Here is a 21002-nt window from a genome sequence, read left to right on the forward strand (position 1 = left end):
AAAGTTACAACAGCATAGGTGAGAACAACTGAATAAACCAGGATAGTCTTAATTGCAAAATTGACCTGGGTACCGACTGACAATCTCAAAACAAAGAAAGTATAGCAATTAAGCAAATATAAATCAGCACTAAAACAGTATCACATGAGAACTATAAATGATTGCACAAATATAAAAAAATTGTTTAATGCATAATAGAATCCCTCTAATGTAAGTCAGCTTGGGAATATTATTTTAGACTGATCAAAATACATTTGCCAATAAAATTACAGAAACATTCAACAAATATAAGGTGGGTCTTTATACCAATATATGTCAGAGAAGGATGTATGCCAAAATCAATTGCGGGGTTAAGTTTTCATAAAGAATCAACAGCTTAGCATTACATTGTGACTTAGGTGGAAGAGTGAGCATGGACATGTTTGAATCTAGAATTCCAGATGTTGGGGACATTTACAGAGAATGAGTGAGAACCAGTTGAGTTTTTCCCTTGGTACAATGCACTTCAGTGCTGTGGTTCGTCTAAGATTTTGAGGATTTTGGTCATGCATAAACACTTTGGATAGGTAAGGGACTGAGTTATGTGTGTATGCATTAAATATGAACTTGTCCAATGAATTTCTTCTCGAGTTCAAAGTGGGTGATAACTGGTCTTGGGGTATAGATCACAGTGATAGTAGTTTGTAAGATAAAACATAAGGAAGTATAAGATATAGCACAGTGTTTAACTCATCCAGAGTGGTTTTAGAGGCTTATTCGTATACGATGTAGGCATAGTCTAGGATAGGCATAACGGAAGTAGCTATACAATGTTTCTGTGAAGAACATGAAAAGCAGGATCTTAAGTTTTTAATTCAAATGTTATATATGTTTGAAGTCGAGATGACAATTGAGCCAGATGTTAAGATTCGTGTTTGAGGAAACATTTTCAATTCTACAGCAGAGAGTGGTTATGGGAAAATTGCAAATTGTTCCGAGATGTAGTAGATATTCCTAAAAGTAACATATCTAGTTGTGTTTGCATTCAGGTGTGGTTTCAAGGCGATTATGTAAAAAAATGGAAAGTCTCCTTGTAACTTTTTGTCATACATTTATAATGAAGATCCTGGGGTATAAATAAGTATCACGAGTAAAAAGTCAAATTTTACAATGAGATAGATTTGACTATATTTTATTTATATGGATCGAGAATAGAATAGGAATGAGCACTGAACCCTATGATTTCACCTTTCTTTAGTAGAGTAAAGTCAAAGGAAAGAATTACCAATTTGACACATTGTTTTCTACCTTATAAATAATTTATAAACAAGTCTGTTACTTTTTTACATTGGACAGAATCGAGTAACCTGACTTGTAAGATGTGATGATCAAAGGTACAATAATACTAATGCATTTAAAGCTTTCGTGACTGCAAAGATTAATCTTCTTTGGTTCTTTCGGTAAAGTCATGTAGAATGAGAATAAAATAATAAATTGATAAAATAAAATAACACAATAATATTCGCCTTCATCAAGGCCGCTTGTGTTGTGGCCGAAACGTCGTGAGAATATTATCGTGTTATTTTATTTTATCAATGTATTATTTTATTCTCATTCTACGCGACTTTACCGAAAGAACCAAAGAAGATGAATACTAATGCAATTTATCATGCGCACAAAATTACAGACATATAAACATGACTGAGGTGCAGCGACAAGCTCAGTGTCGCTCGAACGCCAGGCTAAAGAAGTGGGTCTTTAAGTGTATCTTAAAAGTAGATGTAGATTTTCAGTGGGATGGTGTTCCAGATGGCAGAGGCTGCCACAGATAAATTATGCCTAGCAATGCTAGTCATGTGTGAGCTGTGTTGAAGATGGTTCTACCATGAGCTGTATTGCAGAGTGACAAGTGAAGAGCGATAAGGTGGACTGAAAAAAGAGGCACAATGTTACAGACGGGTGATCATTTGGCTGACCCTGGTGGTGATGGGAAACTAGTGAACAGAGCGGAGGGAGGCGAGGGAATCTAACTGAGGATGACAGGCGCCAGGGACTATGCAGGCAAGATTTTTTGCAACCATTGGAGTTTCTTGAAATTGCTTGATGAGAATCAAACAAGTACAGTGTTACAATCGTCGACACAGGACTGGACGATGCTGCAGGCAAGGGTATTGGCGATATCAGTGGTGATGAGTGGACATACATGACAGAAGGCCCTGAGGTGGTAGTTGCAAGATCTGATTGTGTGGTTGGAGTAGCTGTCAAAGGAAAATTTGAAGTCAAATGACGCCAAGGATTTTTGTGGTTAGAGAATTTGATCGTGGAGCCAGTGATTATTATGCTTGAACGAAACGTGGAAGTTGTGAGACGTTGTCTAAAACTGTTTGTGAAGTAGTGATGGTGATCAGCTTAGGTATAAAGCCAGATTGATGTTCAGTTGATTTTCCATAAGACTAGATAGTTGACCAGCTGTTTCTGAACCGTATTTTTATGTTTTATAAAAGACCAACAGATAGGCTGGTAAATTTGGCTGGTTATTTAAATTCCCCCCCCCCTTCCTCCCCTTTGTGCAAAGGATGGACATATGACAATTTACAATAAATGGTTATTGAGTTGGAATGTACTGACATATTAAGCAAATAGCATATCAGGTATGCAAGAGCATTGTCTCCTAATTTTTGAAATATTGGAACAATGCTGTCTAGTTCAGCAGCATTGTAGGGATAAAAAAAGATGTAAAGAATTGTTTTTAATTTTAAGTCTGAATGTCCTGAGAAAATTTGGGGGCAAAGTAATTAGGGTTGGGTGTCGGGGAATGAGTGGCATGCATTGATGAAAGATTACTAGTTTAAAAGGTACTCTCTGCTTGTAGAAAACGATTGTTGAAAGCGTCAAGAATATTTTCACCAGAAATTTCACTGCCAATTATTAAGAGTATGAACAGGGTTAGTGTTGAGTCCTGGAGATTGGAAGAATTTTATGGCAGACCAAAATCTTTTCGGATTGTCTTTGGAGATATCTATAATTTTAAGTGTTTAGGTGTCGCTTTTTAATTTGAGCAGTACACTTATTACGGAGTATTCTGAAATTTATGGTAGATTTAGGACTTATTGATTTCCTTGCTATGGCCCATGCTCGTTATTTTCGGAGGTCACTTAGTTCAGAAATGAACCAGGAGTTATTCTTATTTTTCCTCATTTCTTAGAGGGGAAATACATATTGAAAGTGGGCCAGTTGAAGTAAGGACTGAAGACAAATCAAGTTTTGGATGTAATCAATACATTTTAGGCTCATTTTATAAATATAGTATTTGGAGTGTGATTTGTGGGGTTAATGCGAGGCTGAAAATGGAAGGTCACTGATCTTGGATGGCTGCAACAAGAGCCCTCGCAGGACGGTAGTATACTGTGAGAAGAAAATAATAATTTTACAAAAGCTCAACCTTATTATTTCTAATTCATTTGGCCTTGATACATATTTTGCCAGTGAGCAGTTGTAATGCGATTCAGTGTATATTAGAACACCTTCTGACGGAGTCTATCAGTAGTTATGAGGAGTGGGGGGGGATATACAATGAAGAGGGTAGAGGATTAATTAGGGGGAGATGGGGACTGAGCTGAGGGGAGGGGGGAAGAGAAATAAGGGAGAGGGGAGAGGAAATTTTATTTGATGGGGGAGTGAGGGAGATTGAGGGGAGGAGGAAGAGAGAGGTTGAGTGGAGGGAGGAGGAGGAGGGGGGAAGCGATTTCGGAGCAGGACAAACAGGGGTCAGGAGTGAACCGGAAGCTCTCTCGATGGTGGGAAGCGGAAAGGACTGAGGGCGGTGGTTGCGAGGTGGGGACCGAAAGGGGGGGAGGGAGGGGGCAGGGGTTATGGGTCAACCGGAAGTGGCCGCTCGTCCCACTTTTCGCGGAGGCGAGGCGAGAGGAGGCTTCTCCGCGGGAGCAGGCCGCGCCTTTTAAACCCTTTTGTTTGGTCGCGTCGCGGCGGCTTCCAACGCGATCTTATCACATTATTACTCCCTCCGCCGCGCCGCCACCACCAGGACCGCCACCCCCAGCCTCCCAGGGGGCGCGCCGTTAATTTTTTTTTAAATAAAAAATAATTAAAAATAAACTTCCCATCCTTTAACTTTGAGACCCACTTTCCCGCTCTCTTCATGGACGCCAACTGGATAAGCTACTTGTACCAGGTGAGTGCCGCGTTGGCTTTGCGATAATAGCCGCCTTGCCTCTTTTGACGCGTTTTAAATGCGATGATGATTCATGATTAACAGTGGCGGCGGTGGTTGGTGTTGGTGGTGGTGGTGAGAGGAAAAAAAATCGAGAATCGCGCGATGTGAATCCCTTCCCCCTCCCCACCCCTCACCGCCGCTCCGGGCCCGCGTCAGGGGGTGAGGCCCAGTCCCAATTCCAGGCGGGATTTTTTTTTGTCATTTTTCGCGTGGTTTTTAAGTTTTTTTTTCTTTTTTCCGAACTGCAGCTTTAGTTGAATTCTTCCGTCGTCGTTGTCTAGGTGAGTGCGTACGCCGTTGAAGTGTTCATCCGCCGCTGCTGCTGGGCATGTCTTCAGTGCGCGGCCTAGGCACCCCCTCCCCCACCCCCCCCACAGCTTCACTCGAGCTGCCGATGTCAGGGCCCGGTTACATAAAACAACGTTAAGACCGAAGTCGGGGTTCTCGTTTAAAGCGTCGCAATTAGGTGTTGTGTGGGGGGGGTGGTTAACTCTTTAAGTCGTTTTTTTATTTAACTTTGCGCCTGGGTTCACTGTGCGTCTCCTCGCATCGCCTTTAATGTCTTGGGATTCCCCAAAGGCTTCTACTCTTCCCACATTTTTCACATTCAGTCCAACCATAGCCTCGGATTGGCGTCCCTCCATCGCTGGCTTCCAAACGTCGCTTCAGTGCTCCCCTCCCCCCCCCCGTCGTAATTCCATCCACTCATTGTTTTGAACCTTACCCCGTCATAAGTCTTGGGTCTTTCCCTTCTCGTTCAAGCCATTCGTTTCTCCTCCAGGATCTCCCGGATCATCACTTTCATTCAGTACTGGGTTTCTTCCCCCACCCACCCCAGAACGTGCCCAGGGCATCCCCCATCACTCTCATTCACTACTCGGTCGCCCCCACCCACACCGTCTCGTTCCCTGGGTTTTACCCCATCGCTGTCAATTCAGACACACATCTCGACAATCCAATTTACTTATTTTGTAACTCTCAATTAATAACACCCTCTTCTCCATCTCTTTCCGATTCATCACCATCGCTGTCATAGCTATTCCTTCGTAGTCACGTCTCATTTTCTTCAGCTATTGCTCGCCTACAGTACCTGATATTCTTGGGTCGCCCCTATTGCTCTTTCAAGGTCTCCATGCACTGTTATTCAGTAAACATGTACTAATTGGTTCCCCGCGTAGTATTCACGCACATTGCATGTTTCCGAAGTCTTCGGCGATCACGCCTCTTTGGTTTCTCCCATCACTCGTTCGGTTTCATCAATGCTGCGTTGAGTGCCAGGTTTTCGACAACTCGTTAGCCACCGATCTCCATAGCTGTTATCATCACTGCCTGCATATCCTCACGACGTTTAATTTTGTAACTTTGCTACTCCCTCCCTCCCCACGTTTTTCTCTGCATCGAAATTCTTTCGCGATTTATCATAGTGTAATCGTAATTAGGACAATAACAAATTGACTTTTTTTACTTAACGATCGCTCATTGCTATAGTCGCAGGGTAGTTATTTGTGACGATTAAAATGTTATTTTATTTTTTGTTAGATTACTTAAAAAGTGAGCATTGGGCTGTAAATGCGATGTGGCCGCCGTTTCTGAAAGTTTTATGCGTTTGAGAGTACACTGACCCAATTTATTTACTTGGGTGAATTTGGAGTATTTGGCTGCGATAAATTTTCACACGATAAACCACTTCCTTTGCGTTATGATTGGTGGCCAAGTCGATTCTGAAAAAGAGCAATATAGCTCAGCGGGCCTTACCTGGTAAAATAACAATGAATAATTTTCAGAAACGCATTGTCGACCAGTTTATATAAATTATTTGTTTTGCAAAGAGGATATCTTGATTTCTTAGCTGCAATTTTTTTGTAATTGTACTCCCGAATGTTCACGTTTGGTCTTTGAGCAAGAATGACACTCAACGGTCCATTACATATGTGACGCTCGCTGACTTGAACAACCACGTTGCGACTGGCATGCACAAGCAAATGACAGCATTCACAACTACAAAGGTTTACTGCAGGTGCGAGAGTAGAATCGTGAACACTACCACAGTTAAGCACACCGACTGCGAGGCCATTATGACCATTTTCATCCCAGTTTAAGGCTCAAGTGACAAAACGGTGAAAATGTTCTGCAGTCAATTATTTGCAACAGTACATACTCCCGTATGACTTTTTTAATATATGCCTGCAATTAACTATGGAAGTGTACGTTTTGGGGGGGGGGGGGTTTCCGCTGGTATGCAACGATGTTTAAAACAAGTGAAAATGCTATCGCACGTGACCGTTTTTAATTATAATTGGCTGACATCTGGTCACATTTAACTTTTACTGTCATATTAAGTAAACAGGCTTTATTAACATGTTGAATGTATAATTTAATGGTTTTTCTTTTAGGTCGAAGTTGCCAATGATGGGGCAATTTGCCAAGGCCATGCGTTCTAGTATAACTTTTAAACATTAATTTAGCCAAACATGTTTATATTGTAGCAGCATGGTGGACATTTTTTTGTTGAAAGGGTGTGCAAATGTAATCAACGTAATTTTGACTGAATTAATTATAAAGTAATAACTAGAGTAGAGTATCACAATTATTTTTTTGTTAGTATGCTTTTATACTGCTTCCCTTTTTTGTTTTCATAGGCTGAGAAGCTGTGGATCTGTGCCCATATATTCTGTCTGGTTTGAGTGAAATATTTGGGCTGGGGAATGTATTAAAAAAGCATAAATATGACTATAGCCTAATGTGCCTATTACAGGCTGTATTAACTATTAAAATGTGATGTGATTATTTGCAACAGTATTTTATTGTAGAAAACAATAGCATAATGTAAGCAACGTTGCAGTGTATTATTCGTGACGATTAACCTTTGAGAACCTCAAGAACATTGCAAGCAACAAAGAAGCACTGTTTCACTTAAACGCAACACCTCATCCAGTTTAGTGTCACATTAACATGCAAAGTACAGTACTCGCAAGAGCTATTGGGACCCATCGAGTAATTCACACATTCATAAACGGGCTCAGCCAGGCATGTAAGCAATCAGCTACATAGGCAAGTTTGTGTTTATTGTATCGTATTATGTGTTTGGTTAGAAATATTAGATTGCAATTTATGAACATTAGGGGTATAATCATTTACTCTACTTATTATTTAGTCCTGATTGAGGATCGCAATTGATTTAATAGTGTAATCTTGTTCATGAACTAGACAATTACAATTGATTTACCGTTCCACCCCAGTAAAACTACTCAACCGCATTCATGTCCTTGCATATATTCATATTACGTTGTGTTATTTAAAAAAATATAAATCCCAATTGCACACTTGACATCCTTGGAGAGCCGTGGACACTTTTTAAGAAGGACTTGTGCGTACTCGTGCTGTTCAACTGCGATACTAGCATCGTACTTTTGAAGTGTGGTTTGAATGCTTTACGACAAGAGGTGCCAATTTCGGACAGAAATTCCCGCCATTGGCAAGTGACAGCGAGTAGCCATCACACTGTTTTTGGGCATTCCTGACGGATGAATGAACGGGTATGAGTCACATCTGGTCACTCTCGTTTGCATTTTAGAATACGGCCAGAAAAAATCGTGGAAGATCCACCGCGGTCATTGGAGGCGTCACTTGGTTACTGTTGTGTAGAACTGCCTTTAGCCTTGAACCCCAGGTAGCATTTGACACAGCGCATTATTTGTTGTTGCGGAGGTTGCAATGACCTACCGTCAGTCACGTGCATTAGTCGTAGCAGTAGCATCGATGCTCCAGACACCACCTTGGCAGCAAATAATGTTTGTGAATTGACTCGACCCAAATTTATGACAATTGAATCGTGGAGGGGGCGATTCAATATCTCCCTACTCGTTTTTGTTTCAGGTGGGAGCTTGGGACTGGATGTTTGAACCCAGTGTCCCACTGGTACTAGGTCAGTTCTCAGAGAAAGACATCAGCATTAATGCCGAGTCACCCATCTACATTCGTTTTCAGAGGTGGCTGTGGCAATCACTTTATAAATGAGACATTGCTTGTTGAGAGGTCAATTATAATGAATGTATTGTTCTATCAGGCACTTCCGGTTCACTTACCCAAAATCACTTAATCCCAAAATCTTACGGCTAGTTGTGCATCCATTGCACTTCCTCATACGTGTGTTTGAGAGATTAACGTTGATACTGATGTTGACACGGATATTGACGGACTTGCCATTATTATCAAACGCTGTCTTTAGCGGGATAAATAAACTGTACAGTGAAACAAGTGTGTTATAGAATAATTTTAATTCAGTACACACACCGAGAGAACATGTTCTAAACAAGTAGAATGAAATGCAAAAAAATTCAAATAAAAATTCTTATAAATATTGTGGATTTTCGGAAATACTATTGAAATAAGATTGCATATTCTGTAAGAATTACAAAGACATTTGTTTTTTAAAGTCACCGTTGGCCAATATTCTTCACTAATTTTCAGTGGGGGGGCCACTTTCGCCGATAAGACATCGGTGCGAGGGCCATCACACATTTGAAACCATTAGGTTTGACAGCATGATGGGGTTTTTTCACATTTGTGTATTTTCGGGGGTCGCACGTCAGGGCTTGCACTAAAGGCCACCACGGGCCGAGAGTGGCCTGCGGGGCCTTGCAATGAAGGACACTGCTGTAGGGTTATTAAATCTATTGCTTGTAGCAGGCAAAGCAATGTGTTTGGTGTCCAGACATGGACAAAATAAGCTAGCAAGTATGAGCCCAAGGTGACATCCTTCAACTCCCCCCCCCCCCCCCCCCCCATAAATCATGGGCACATTTCAATTGTAGTCAATTGTATCTCTCCTTTTTTCTTTCACCTCGATCTCGTTTGCTCTATCTCAAACTTTAAGTTGTCCAAAAGGTAACATATACATAAACCGTAAATTAGTTTACTTTATGAAGTATTCATAAAGCAAACAGCAGCTTTGATGCATAACATCAAAAACTAGTTTTAATCGATGATTTGTCTCCACGTCTTCTAACAAGCCACTATGAAGGGAGCTTCAGTGTGGTCTGCACAAATACAGCTAGCTTATCACTGCCTTTAAAATTGTTTTGATCCCATAGATGATAAACGATCCATTCAAGCTGTCTGAACCTCAGGCATTTAAAAGGAGCCTCTAATACTAAGGCTTTGTGAGACTTGACACTTGCCTCTTATCCATATGAATCCCATGAGTGCTTTAGCTTTAGAAACTCTACGTACTCTGTTATAATGATCCTGTGGTTCCTTTTGCCTGACAAACCATAATGGCTTAATATTCCAGCCTTGTGCATTTTTGTGTTAAGAACCATAAGACTCCTATGGATGTCTTGGTCAGGGTATTTTAGACTGGATTTAACTACTAACTTTACGAATCTGTGTAGCACTTTATCTTATAAAGGTTTAGAGACGAAGATAAAACTTGTGGTTCCCTAATGTACATATTGCAAGTGTATTATGTATTTTAAAACTTCACATTAACAGCCGTTGTCATTTGTTGCTGTTTGCAGTGGACAGTATATACGAAAAGTTATGTAACATATGTTAGCGTGTGTTTTGAGCATGTGCTGTTGCCAATTACGTTTGCTGATGAAACATGGAGATTTTTTGTTCCGTTTCATTTAATTCCAGAGTAATTTAAAAAATGTAATTATTTTCAATGGAGCAAAATTAAACAGTTCAAGTAGATGGGAAAGCAAGAGAACATGTTTACATTTGTAAAAAGAATGTGAGTCTTGTGCATTATTGGTCTAACCTAAAGTGAACATGTCAACATTGACTGTAAAACTAGCTTTAATGCTAACCCTAGCAATAACATGATATCTGACATCAGTAGCTCTATAACTAATCTTAAGCATAGCACTTTTTAAAAAATGGACATACGAGATGTAACACACTTTGCCTCACCGGCATTTTATGTTGAAACCTAGCAATTCCTTTATCACAAAGCCAAACACTAACCACTGCGACCATTAACACAAATCTTAAATTTTACATTTGCATTTACCAAACCAATTTTTTTCACAAAGAAAATTTTCTAACCCTTGTCCTAACCCTAAGCTTATAACTAAACACAGCTCAAACCCAACACTACACTTACCCAGTTTGTCATGCATAAAATTTGAGTTGTCATTATACTAGATGTGTTATATAATGCACCGTTAAATCTGTATTATAATGTTTCCCATTATAATAGTATACATGCCTCCCCACACTGTCAATCATGGGGTTTATTTTAATTGACCAAACGACACCATGCTGGGCAATGCCAGTTGCTGAAAGGGGAGGGTCAGAACTGATTTTGATATCACTCGCTGTGGCCTGGAATCAAAATCACATCGTCAGGTTCGTCATGCAGTATTAACTTAAAATGCCTTTGATCATTGAATGATGAGTCAATGATTCACTTATTAAAACAGGGAGATAAAACTCACTTGAATTCCAGACCCATTAGCCTGTTGTTGCATATACATGTACAATTTCCATTTCGATAATTTGTAATAGAATAACAGGAAATTGGGAAACGGGAAAAAAATAGATCCCAACCAACATGAGCAGAGCTGGGTTTTATAGAAGTTTCTCTTCCATTTTACACATAATTGAACGCATGTCATACACCTGACATGATGTGTTTATTATTTTATCAATCAGAGCTGGACCGCAACAACCAAATAAGTGATGCCTCGTTTGATGCTATTTATATACAGCGAGAGTTAATTGCAGAATCTGGCTTATTCGGATAACCTGGTAGGCAGTTGTCAGGATTTGAACCTAAAATCTTAATACTTTACTTAATACTTTGCATTATCCTGAAGCCACTAAGCAACAGCATAAGCAGCCACCCAGAAAACTTAAACCCTCCAACATTTCTACATATGAATCCAGCACTCAATACTGGCAGTTTCCTGAAAATAATATCATCTTCCAGGTTTAACATCAGTCTAGTGAGCCCATGTACTTTATGGTATTGTAGTATAAAGGAAAATGTAACCCAAAACAACAAAATGGCGCATTCTGATTTTGTTACCAAAGCAATATTGATCCATCAAAAAATAGCAGATCATATTTGTGGTGTTGTATTCCATAAAAAAATCAGACGTGTAAACTTGATGAAACGTTTAAACCTTGATGCAAGATAGACAATCACAATTAAAGCATAACGTAATGGAGTCAAACGGAGTAAAATAGACAAACGTGATGAAAGAAAGCACTGATTTGTGATGTAATTGTAATGCTGGCTCTCAGCATGCACCGTGAATTATGATTAAATTGTAGCGCTGGCTCTACAATGTTTGCAGTATTAACCGAGTTAAAATAAACTTCATTTAATAGACAACCATTGGTGGATGAATGTTGTAAAAAAAAATAAGTGTCTCTTTCATTGCAATTCATTGTAATCATTGTGTGAGCTAGAGATGAGTTTAAGAATACAAATATTTTTTGATTCTTAAGAACAAAATTGGGTTTGTCTGATTTTATTTTCACAATTTACATTTTTTAAGATTTTTAACATGTTCTCACCGTATAGAACCAAAGAGTATGTTCTTGTTTCTTTCGGTAAAGTCACGTTGAAGGGAAACAATACAATAAATTATTTTATTGTTAAAATAAAATAAATTATTTTATTGTTAAAATAAAATAAATTATTTTATTGTTTCCCTTCAACGTGACTTTACCGAAAGAACCAAGAATATGAATCACTGCAGTCACGAAAACTTTAAATCAAGATTTTAACATGCTTTCGATGTACCAAAGGAATGTCATCTGCTACATTTCCACAAACCACTTTTGGTGGTACAAGCACAGTGTAACCTCATGTAAGTGACTTTACTTCCTGTGATGTCATATTTTCGTATCAATCCCGAGCAATTTTTTTGGGATGGTCAAAAAAGTTGTATCTATGCCCGATATTCTGATTTTTTGAGTTAATCCAAAATCGTGAATACATCCTTAGCAATGCAGCTCATTTCACTACATTGTCTCTTAACCCATTTCCATTCCGAGACGTCTGCAAGTTGCGGGGTGGGTTCCGTTCACCGCTAATTCTCGGAACGCACAAGCGGTTAGCATACATTTTATTTAGAGGCATAGCACCGCTGTTTTTAAAAGACATTGTACTCTCCGCAGAGAACTGCAGCGACATGACCGCACTATGATAGCTGTCACCAAACTGTGCCACACGCCCTCCCGTATGCCCTTGTGGGAGTCCTCGTTACATCTTCTGACCTGAAGATATTTGATTTCACGTACACGTATGTCATCAGAATGGGAAAAGGTACGTATGATACATCATACATGTACAGCCTTTTTATAGACAGTTGCAAGAGAAGTTTGATTCATTTGTGCTTTAATAATAGCAATATAAGTGTAAGAATGTGCTAAATAACGAGTAGAAATTAGGATGTTTACACATTACTGGATATTTAGAGCACTTGATTTGTACACAAATTTGAAATTCAACACATTCGTGCAAATCAATACAGTATTGTCTGTACACACATGAGGTAAGCACGAATCAACAGTTACACAGTTGTGATTAGGTTATGAATCTATTCTCGAGTTTTCAACATTGACTTTCAATTCAAGTCATGAAATCTATAATCATATCCATTTAGTAATGATCGTCCGTCAGAATGTTCAAGCCGCACATATACACTAAATATGTATATGTTTCCCGCGCTTTATGCGCGCTTGGCTACATAGTGTCGAGTACATACACTAGTACACAATGTCCCACGTCCGACCACATAGTCGCATATATATACACTAGTCGCATATATTTGGGAAATCAAACAAATCGTACCGGGATAAATCGAGGGAAACCTGTACATAAAACTTACAGCCCTTTTGTCAATCTACAGCTTGATGAATTCTTTACCACACCACGTCAGTCATGGGGCTTGTTTGATCATACTTCACCAGTATGGTCTGTATAAGTTTTGACGGTTGGGAGAAAAAAATATGTTTTGTGTATGCGGGTATTGATAATGCTAAAAAAACATTAAATTAATAAACCTATGTGTCTTTTGTATTGCCAGTGAAAAGAAACTGAGAGATGATTATCACTGTATATTGAGTTTGGAATTCCATTTGATTGCATGAAGAGTTGCTTGACGTATAGCGTCTGTACGTCCTGTATAACCATGCAATGGGCAGTGCTCGGTTATGTGATGACCAGAATGCAAATTCACACAAAGGCGACTCGTTCATATTCCATTTGTGAACAAAATAGCCACACTGCTGTGCATTTGTCGCACACAATTATGCTTAGCCCATTGCCTTCTCCTCAGGCTGATGCCAGGTACTTTCTGCATCGGGTCTTCGGTTAATTACTTGTTGGGGTCATTGCAGGTTATTCAGCTTTCATGCCACCAATTCGCAACATCCTTTATGGCTATCAGAAGTCTCTCCACAACTCTATCTGTTAAAATTAACTGTAAATGGCACAGTGTCCATTGTTAAGATTTTAGAGATTTTCTTGAAATGACAATGGATCAAATAGCCAGACTTAAGATCCTTGTAGTGGCAGGAGAAACGGCCCAAGCTGGCCTGCGAGGCTCCCTTGATGTTTAGGTTGTTTCTTCGCATTTTGGTTCACCTTGAAGCAGGTGGTGTCATGTCTTAATGCTACACTACATTCCATTGTGGGTTGTTTACTTGTCAAAGTATTTTGAGGGCAGTCGGTAGCCATGGTCACCAGTTATGTACCTGTTGAGAAAAAAATAAACTTAAGATATTATTACTTGTTTACCCAAGAAAGCCTCAATGAGTCTCAAAACTTTTGGAGGCCTCTCCTGAACAATTTTGCAGTCGGGGCAATGCCAGGTAAATTTCAAAATTCGTGCTATGACGCTGACATATTTCACCTACACTTCGTGTCATAAGGTCATGCGATCTTTAACGGTCAATCTGAAGGAGACGGCATTTGTATTTAGGGTTAATATCCCTGCAGTATTATCCAGGGTGGCTGTAGGTTTCGGACCACAAACCTCTGCAACAAGTGGTAAACACATACCGCTCGGCCACGTCATGGTAATTTTACAGAGAACAAAATAAATGCTTGTAAAAATAACATGCAATTGCTAGTATAATGCAATTAAATGTTGAACAAACAATACAAAATTACTTTTAAACGTTGAAAAAACTTAAAAACAAACCAGTATATATTTAAATATCTTATTCAAGTAAATGTATGCCTGTGGCATCTAATACAGCTTCGGTATTATTAGTCATACAGCATTAACATTTGAGATTCCACATATGCAGTGCAGCATTCACAAAAGGATTAATTTTCAGGAGAACATTTAGTTTCTTCTTCAATGAGCACAATCCTTAACAAAGCTGAATTTTTTTGTCGGTTATATAGCAGAAATACAAATATAAAAACATTTCCAGCAATGCTTGGCGATGGCTCGTCAGTCGTAATCGTTGCTTTTTTGTAAGTATATATTTTTTATTTGGTTTTATACTAGCTTATATACCCGGGCCAATTTTTTTTTTAAAAACTACTCTTAGAAATCTAACAGCAGTGCATACCGACTTCGGTGGTACCTGCTATCACTACAGTAATACATGCTGACTCTATAGCAGTATTTATCGGCTCTATCGCACAAAGTACTCACCTGACAGAGTGGCGTGGTGAGGCTTTGTCCCGTGCAGAGCCTCCGGCCTCGCCTAGATTGTCCAGCCGGCCGAGATGGCACCTTGGCAGGCTGGGACTGGTCTGCTACCCCTGACCCCCCCTCCCCAGCCATGATCTCCCCGGCCGCTCTGCAGTACTATCTACGGCCTATAGTGGTAGCATCTAGCGACTGTATATATTAGTAACTGCACGCATCGGGGTGGGGAGGACATCACACAGTGAAAATTTAAGCTCAGCGTTTAGTTTATTTTTTACGCGAAAGGAAATGTCCCCCTCCCACCGAAGGCGTGCAACTTGGCATGGGCCGTCACCCCCACCAAAGATGCGTGAGTTGGTATGGCCGTGCACGCGTCATAATTAAATAAATAAAGCGATCGCACTAAATCGCTGATTCAACTTATTAAAAGTTGATGGATGTGATAAAGGAATAGCGCTTGCTCACGGCGGGGCTTACGGCGTGGTACCTAACTATTTTTATTTAACGTAAACCCCACCGTTGGAGAGCCAAATCCTTCGCAAACGCGCGAACACACAAAGCCACAAACCAACAAACAGACAATTTTTGACTTTTTTTATATCTACATAGACTAGCTTTACTGCCCAGTTTCGCCCGAGACTTGGATTCTTGTCTTGGATTAATACACGGCCTACGCGGCGGAGGGTAGGAAGGGGGGATGCGTGACGTCAGCAAGCACACTGCGTAACGCTCCCACTTGCAGGTGATATCACGAATGTGACGTCACCGTTCACTTGCCTTGCAAAATTAATCCATTACTGCGCTCCCCCCCCCCCACAAATACAAAAGTCTATTTTTTATACTTGTTGCATTGTGTACAGTCTGGAAACTACCCACATGACCAAAATTCAAGTTTTTTGCATGTCGGGAAGTACGCTAAACATTTCGAACAGACACACATGCACAAATTTCCCTTTTATATATATAGATGACCGAATCGCCCAGAGTGCACCCCCTTCTCATCAGACCTCAGAAGCGAAAAGCAAAAGTTGTATCTGGGTAATGCCTGGGAGGAAAACCACAATTTATAAACCGGTTGTAATACGGCTTCAGGGCTACATGGAGGGCATTGTGCACTGTTTGTGCCCTTCACCTTTACGAAGCTGCACTGACCAACGTGAAGTAGGGTTAATTAACCTGCACACCCCACAAGGTGTGGGGGAAACCTCATCGAGCTAGTGGACTGACATAGGCTGTGCATGTTTTTACTTTAATACATGTATTCATAAGTTAGCGGCTCTTTGTGTTAAAGTATATTTTGCTGGTTGGTGGTGCCTTTGGGTATGTCTGGTGACACGTATCTGTAATACAGCACTTTGAACACGGTTGGTAGATGACCTAAGAGTCCATACCGTGTGAGAAATACGTTTTGCTGACCTGTGATTTGGGCAAGAGATGACCATACAGCAAGTGGGTTTATAACACATCGGTGCGAGTTCTAGGCAACTAAACTCGACTCCAATCCTGAAACCAATTGGTTGTGTGTAACCTGACCTTTTAAACTAAAAACAACATATTTGTAGTGGATATAAACACACTCTCAACCAGGCATAGGAGGCAACACATTTATTAACATTAACAGGCTAACACATAAGGGGTAACGGCCCCTTCACCCGGATAGCTAGGGTGGTAACCCACCGGACCTAGCTGACCTAACACGCGCTACCGCGCACCCAACCTACTCCCCTACTTGAGTCTGAGTCCGCCTGTGGAGTCCTCTTGAGGCTTCAGCGCCGAGTCTTCTTCCCAGCTCTAACTGCCGATCCTCCCCTCGAGGATCGGCTTTTCACTCCCCTCTAGGCTCCGCCCCCGACACAGGGTCCCCTATCCCCTGGGGGCCCAGTTATTGTCCGTACCTCACCCTCACGGGGCGGGTACTGTACGCACGCCGCCCTGACAGTACACAGCGGGGTGTCCCTTGGCCCGGTTAGTTCCACGCCCGGCGGTACGTGACTAGGTCGCTCCATATTTACCGGATACAGCCCACTTTGCTATTAGCTCAATTGCAGTGGTGACCTGGCCACAAATGGTAGTTTATTGAAGCGGCATATCATACGTGAGAATTTATAGTCGCCAAATAATCTGAACACGTTTCTAAATGTGGAAGGCAAAACCAGAGGACCCGGAGAAAAATCCACATGACCACGGAGAACAAACTCCAAATATTCAGTCGTCAGGTTCCGGATCGATCACAACCACCTGTATACCAGGCGAGGGAGATAATACCTCGCCATCACAGCATACCAACCTTGGATACATTGGTTACTATTAATGTTAATAGTGCACACTTGCTGGTATGGTGGTTTGCTCAAAGATCATTCAGGTGGTTGTGGCGGTGGCAATGCATGTCTGTAATCAGCACTTTGGAGGCAAGGGTTGGTACATCAGGTGACCAGGAGATGGTACTATAGTATAGCAAATGGATTTCTATATTCATTTGTGCCAACCTTTTAAATGGTATGATTTTGTATTGTGTCCGTTTTCTTCAGGCACGCTGGTTTCTTTGCACTTTTAAAACACTTCGAAATAGAATTGACCAATCATCCTAATGCAGGACCCACAATAGGATCTTTGAGTCTTAAGTGTTTCCTTATAAAAGAAAGGGCATACATTTATTAAAAATGCACTTCCATTTCATGACCAATTTTAAACATCGACATTAAACACTGAAAAAAACTTTTAAATAGGCACAACCAACACTATTTCACCAAACACTCAGCATTATTCCAATCTTTGATTGACAAAAGCAGCATTGAAATTGACAAACACAATTTGAACTGACTTGTGTTATATATTTCAATCATGTCTTGACACCCCCTCCCCCCCCCCCCCATAGCATTTGTTCAACACCTTGTCCATTCACGTTCTGTTAGTCAAGGACTGCACACTTGAATTGCTGCTCAAACTCGCCAAACCATTCCCCCCCCCCCCCCCCCATCAGACACGGCACATTGCGTAATTTTAGATTCCCCTCTTAAAGTCAGTCTTCCTATTCATAAAAGGGGTAGAACTCATGCAATAGCAGCCCTGAACAAGTAGTGAACATGCCTCATCATTCCCTTTGTAGGGGTCAATTAATCGTTTTCACACAAAGCTGTACTCATTTTATCAACCATAAATTGGTGATGGGCAGTGTCAACCCAACCTAGATTTGAACTCGCGAGCTTTCGATGACAAGTCGAGCCGTATGGAGTTTAAGGTGTACTTAATGTATTTTTTTTACCATGTGATGCTATTGCAATTAATTGCAAACTACTAGAAAAAGTTTCACGATGTAGTGTTTGTGGCCATTCATGTATAATAATGTGTGTTTCCACCAAACATTTAATTTGAAGCCATTAGTGACCAGGCTGATTACTGTACGTAAAAACTTGCTGACATACTTGAGAATCTGGCTCAACCATGGATGACTGCCCTGATTCGAACGTAGAATTTCGTTGCCGCTGATTCAATGCTCCTGACATGGGTATTAACATCCTGAGCCATGTTTCCACCTAGAGAATGCACTTGATAACATTTTATCCCGGAATGTAGCTTGAGGAGAGCAGGTTCCAGGCCATGGCACAAGTGAGGTGCTTTGTCTTTTTAATGCCAGTTCATTAGAGATGAATAGTTTAGTATTTAAACTAATTGTCTGCAAATTAAGTGTCTGCACGATAGCAGCAATGGAAGCTTCTTAATGTTAGCTTATCGTTTTTGAGGTATCAGTTTAAATAAAAAAGGGTTGATTGTTTATAGAGTATATTTAGCAAAACATTTTACAGTGCTTTTGTGTATGTTCGTTTAAACACATTACACGATCAATGATTGTTGTTGCCTGCCAGATATGTAATACGCTTTGGATTTATGAAGCCTATTAATTAGACGTGTAAAGATGCATTGATTTAAGGTCACAATCATTACATACAAAGTGCTTGCCACATGAACCCCAATACCTTCATCTCATCAAAGAGCATAAACCATCGCGCAAATTCCGGTCATCTTCACAGCGGCTTTTGGCTAATCATCAAACAAAGACGGTCACCGCATCGCGTGCTTTCAGATGCACTTCTACGGCAATTTGAAATGCTTCTTCCTTCCGATATTAAGAGGCTACTGGAGCTATATGCACATTAAATGGCAATTGAAAACGAATTTCTTTAGAACTGCTTTTTGTGTTGAGTTGTCCTTCCCCTGCACCTCCAATTTGCATGGTTGACTATGTACGGTCTTTAAGAAGTTCAACATACATACCTACAAAACACTTTAAATTCAAGACAATCCATGATTAAAACAGGTATCCCAGCTTTATAGTTTCTCAGCATCAATCGACCTAGCCCAACTTAGTCATTTGATTATATATTTTGAAGTGTTAAATTAATATATATTATCATAGTGTGTTTTTTTGTTTGCATTTTGACTCCAAGTATTGTGGTTAATGCAGACATTAATCCTTGTAATAAGGTTTCAGTTTTGTTGCCAGAAAAAAGGGGAAAACCCCTATTATTATGTTAAGTGAGTTATAAAGGGAAGGGATCTCAAATTTAAACCAGAAATGACTAAAATACATCTTTGACTGGATCTATGAATAACACTATGACTGGGTTTGGACAGTTCTTGCTTTTTGAGTAAAACAACGAATGATGCAATCTGAACCTGGTATCGTGTCATACAAGATACGAATTGTATCATGTTATTCCTATAAGTCATGGATGATACAATCATAACTAGGCTTACATCCCTCTGCTGAACAAATTGCCCTATATCAGCTCCAGAAATCATACAGTGTCGTGCTCTCTTATTTGTCAGTGTTTGATTTTGCAAAGGTACGCATTTCTGTTCAGCCAAAGTGAGCAGAGATGCCTCGTACTTGTGTGAACAAAGCAGATAACTTCGGCTATGTTTGTGGTGAAGTGACTTTTGCATCACAAAAGTGCAGTATAACCACTGGTTAAGAAAGCCTATCACCTTTATTTTGGCTGCAAAATTGGAGATCAGGACGAGATGTGGGCCCCAGACATAGGCTGCAACACTTGTGCAACAAATTTTCGCAAGTGGTTGAACAGGAAAAATAAATATATGCCTTTTGCAGTGCCATTAATTTGGAGAGAGCGAACACATCAGCAATTGTTACTTCTGCATGGCGCCTCCAGTTGGGAAAGGTGTGTCAAAGAAGAAAAAGTGGACTGTGCATTATCCAAACATTCCATCAGCTATATGCCCAGTACCCCACGCAGAAGGACTGCCAGTTCGTGATGCACCAGAATCATTCTCACTTGAGTCAGATGAGGAAGAGGATGAAACTATGACCCAGATTTTCTCCTATCCTCCTCTGAACCACACCTCATAACACAAGGTGAACTGAAATACCTTATCAGGGATTTGGAACTATCCAAGAGTATGGCAGAGCTGTACATGGACGTAAAATGTAAAAACTGAAATATCTTGGGAACAGTGGGCAATCAGTTGTTGTAATTGTCATATTTGAATTCAGCACATCAAAATCCATAATAAACAGCACATTTCATGTCTGAAGCAGATGACGTCTAAAAAATTGTAGACCAGAGTAATTGCTAATTTCAATAATCTTATAGCCCAGCTTAAGATGGAACTTTCAGTGCATATGGTCAGAGAAAGGGGTTTCCAAACAGTGGAAGTAGCAGCAGAACAGGGATGATAACCTAATTAATAAATAAAAATGTTTATGCACTTGCTACTTGAATTGTGTTGCGTGCATAATAATAGGTTAATTTAGATTTCTATATACAGTAGTGTAATTGGTTCAAATAAATATTTTAACCACGAGTCCCTTCACAATGGCAAAAATAAAATTGGAAAAGTACTGTAGTGGCTGGGACATAAGCGCACACCCGTTGAGAGTAAAGCCAGTTATTGTACAGATGCTTGTATCAGAAGTTGTCTTTTGCCTTCCCCCTCCACCAGTGTAATATAAGGATTTGTTGTTTATATTAGACCTGTGTTTATATAAGGTGTGCGAGAGTCCAGCTGCTCATCTATTGAATTGCAACTCAGATTCGTAACAAATTATGCTTTTTCAAATTCAAAGTTTGGAAATCTCGTCTACCCTTGGAGCATGACGTACCAGAGCTGCTGGGATATGCCCATCGCGTTTGTACAGCAAA

At 40.3% G+C, this 21002-nt stretch overlaps 1 protein-coding gene across 1 annotated transcript in view; it reads left to right on the forward strand.

Moving 5' to 3' along the window:
• The window catches only part of LOC116941482 (uncharacterized), a 66913-nt gene that overhangs the window by 15204 nt on the left and 30707 nt on the right, over positions 1-21002 (forward strand). The gene's annotated exons all lie outside the window — the stretch shown is intronic.

The sequence above is a fragment of the Petromyzon marinus genome, chromosome 1 (assembly GCF_048934315.1).
Source record: "Petromyzon marinus isolate PM22_M1 ecotype Great Lakes invasive population chromosome 1, UKy_Petmar_22M1.pri1.0, whole genome shotgun sequence".
Taxonomy (NCBI): domain Eukaryota; kingdom Metazoa; phylum Chordata; class Hyperoartia; order Petromyzontiformes; family Petromyzontidae; genus Petromyzon; species Petromyzon marinus.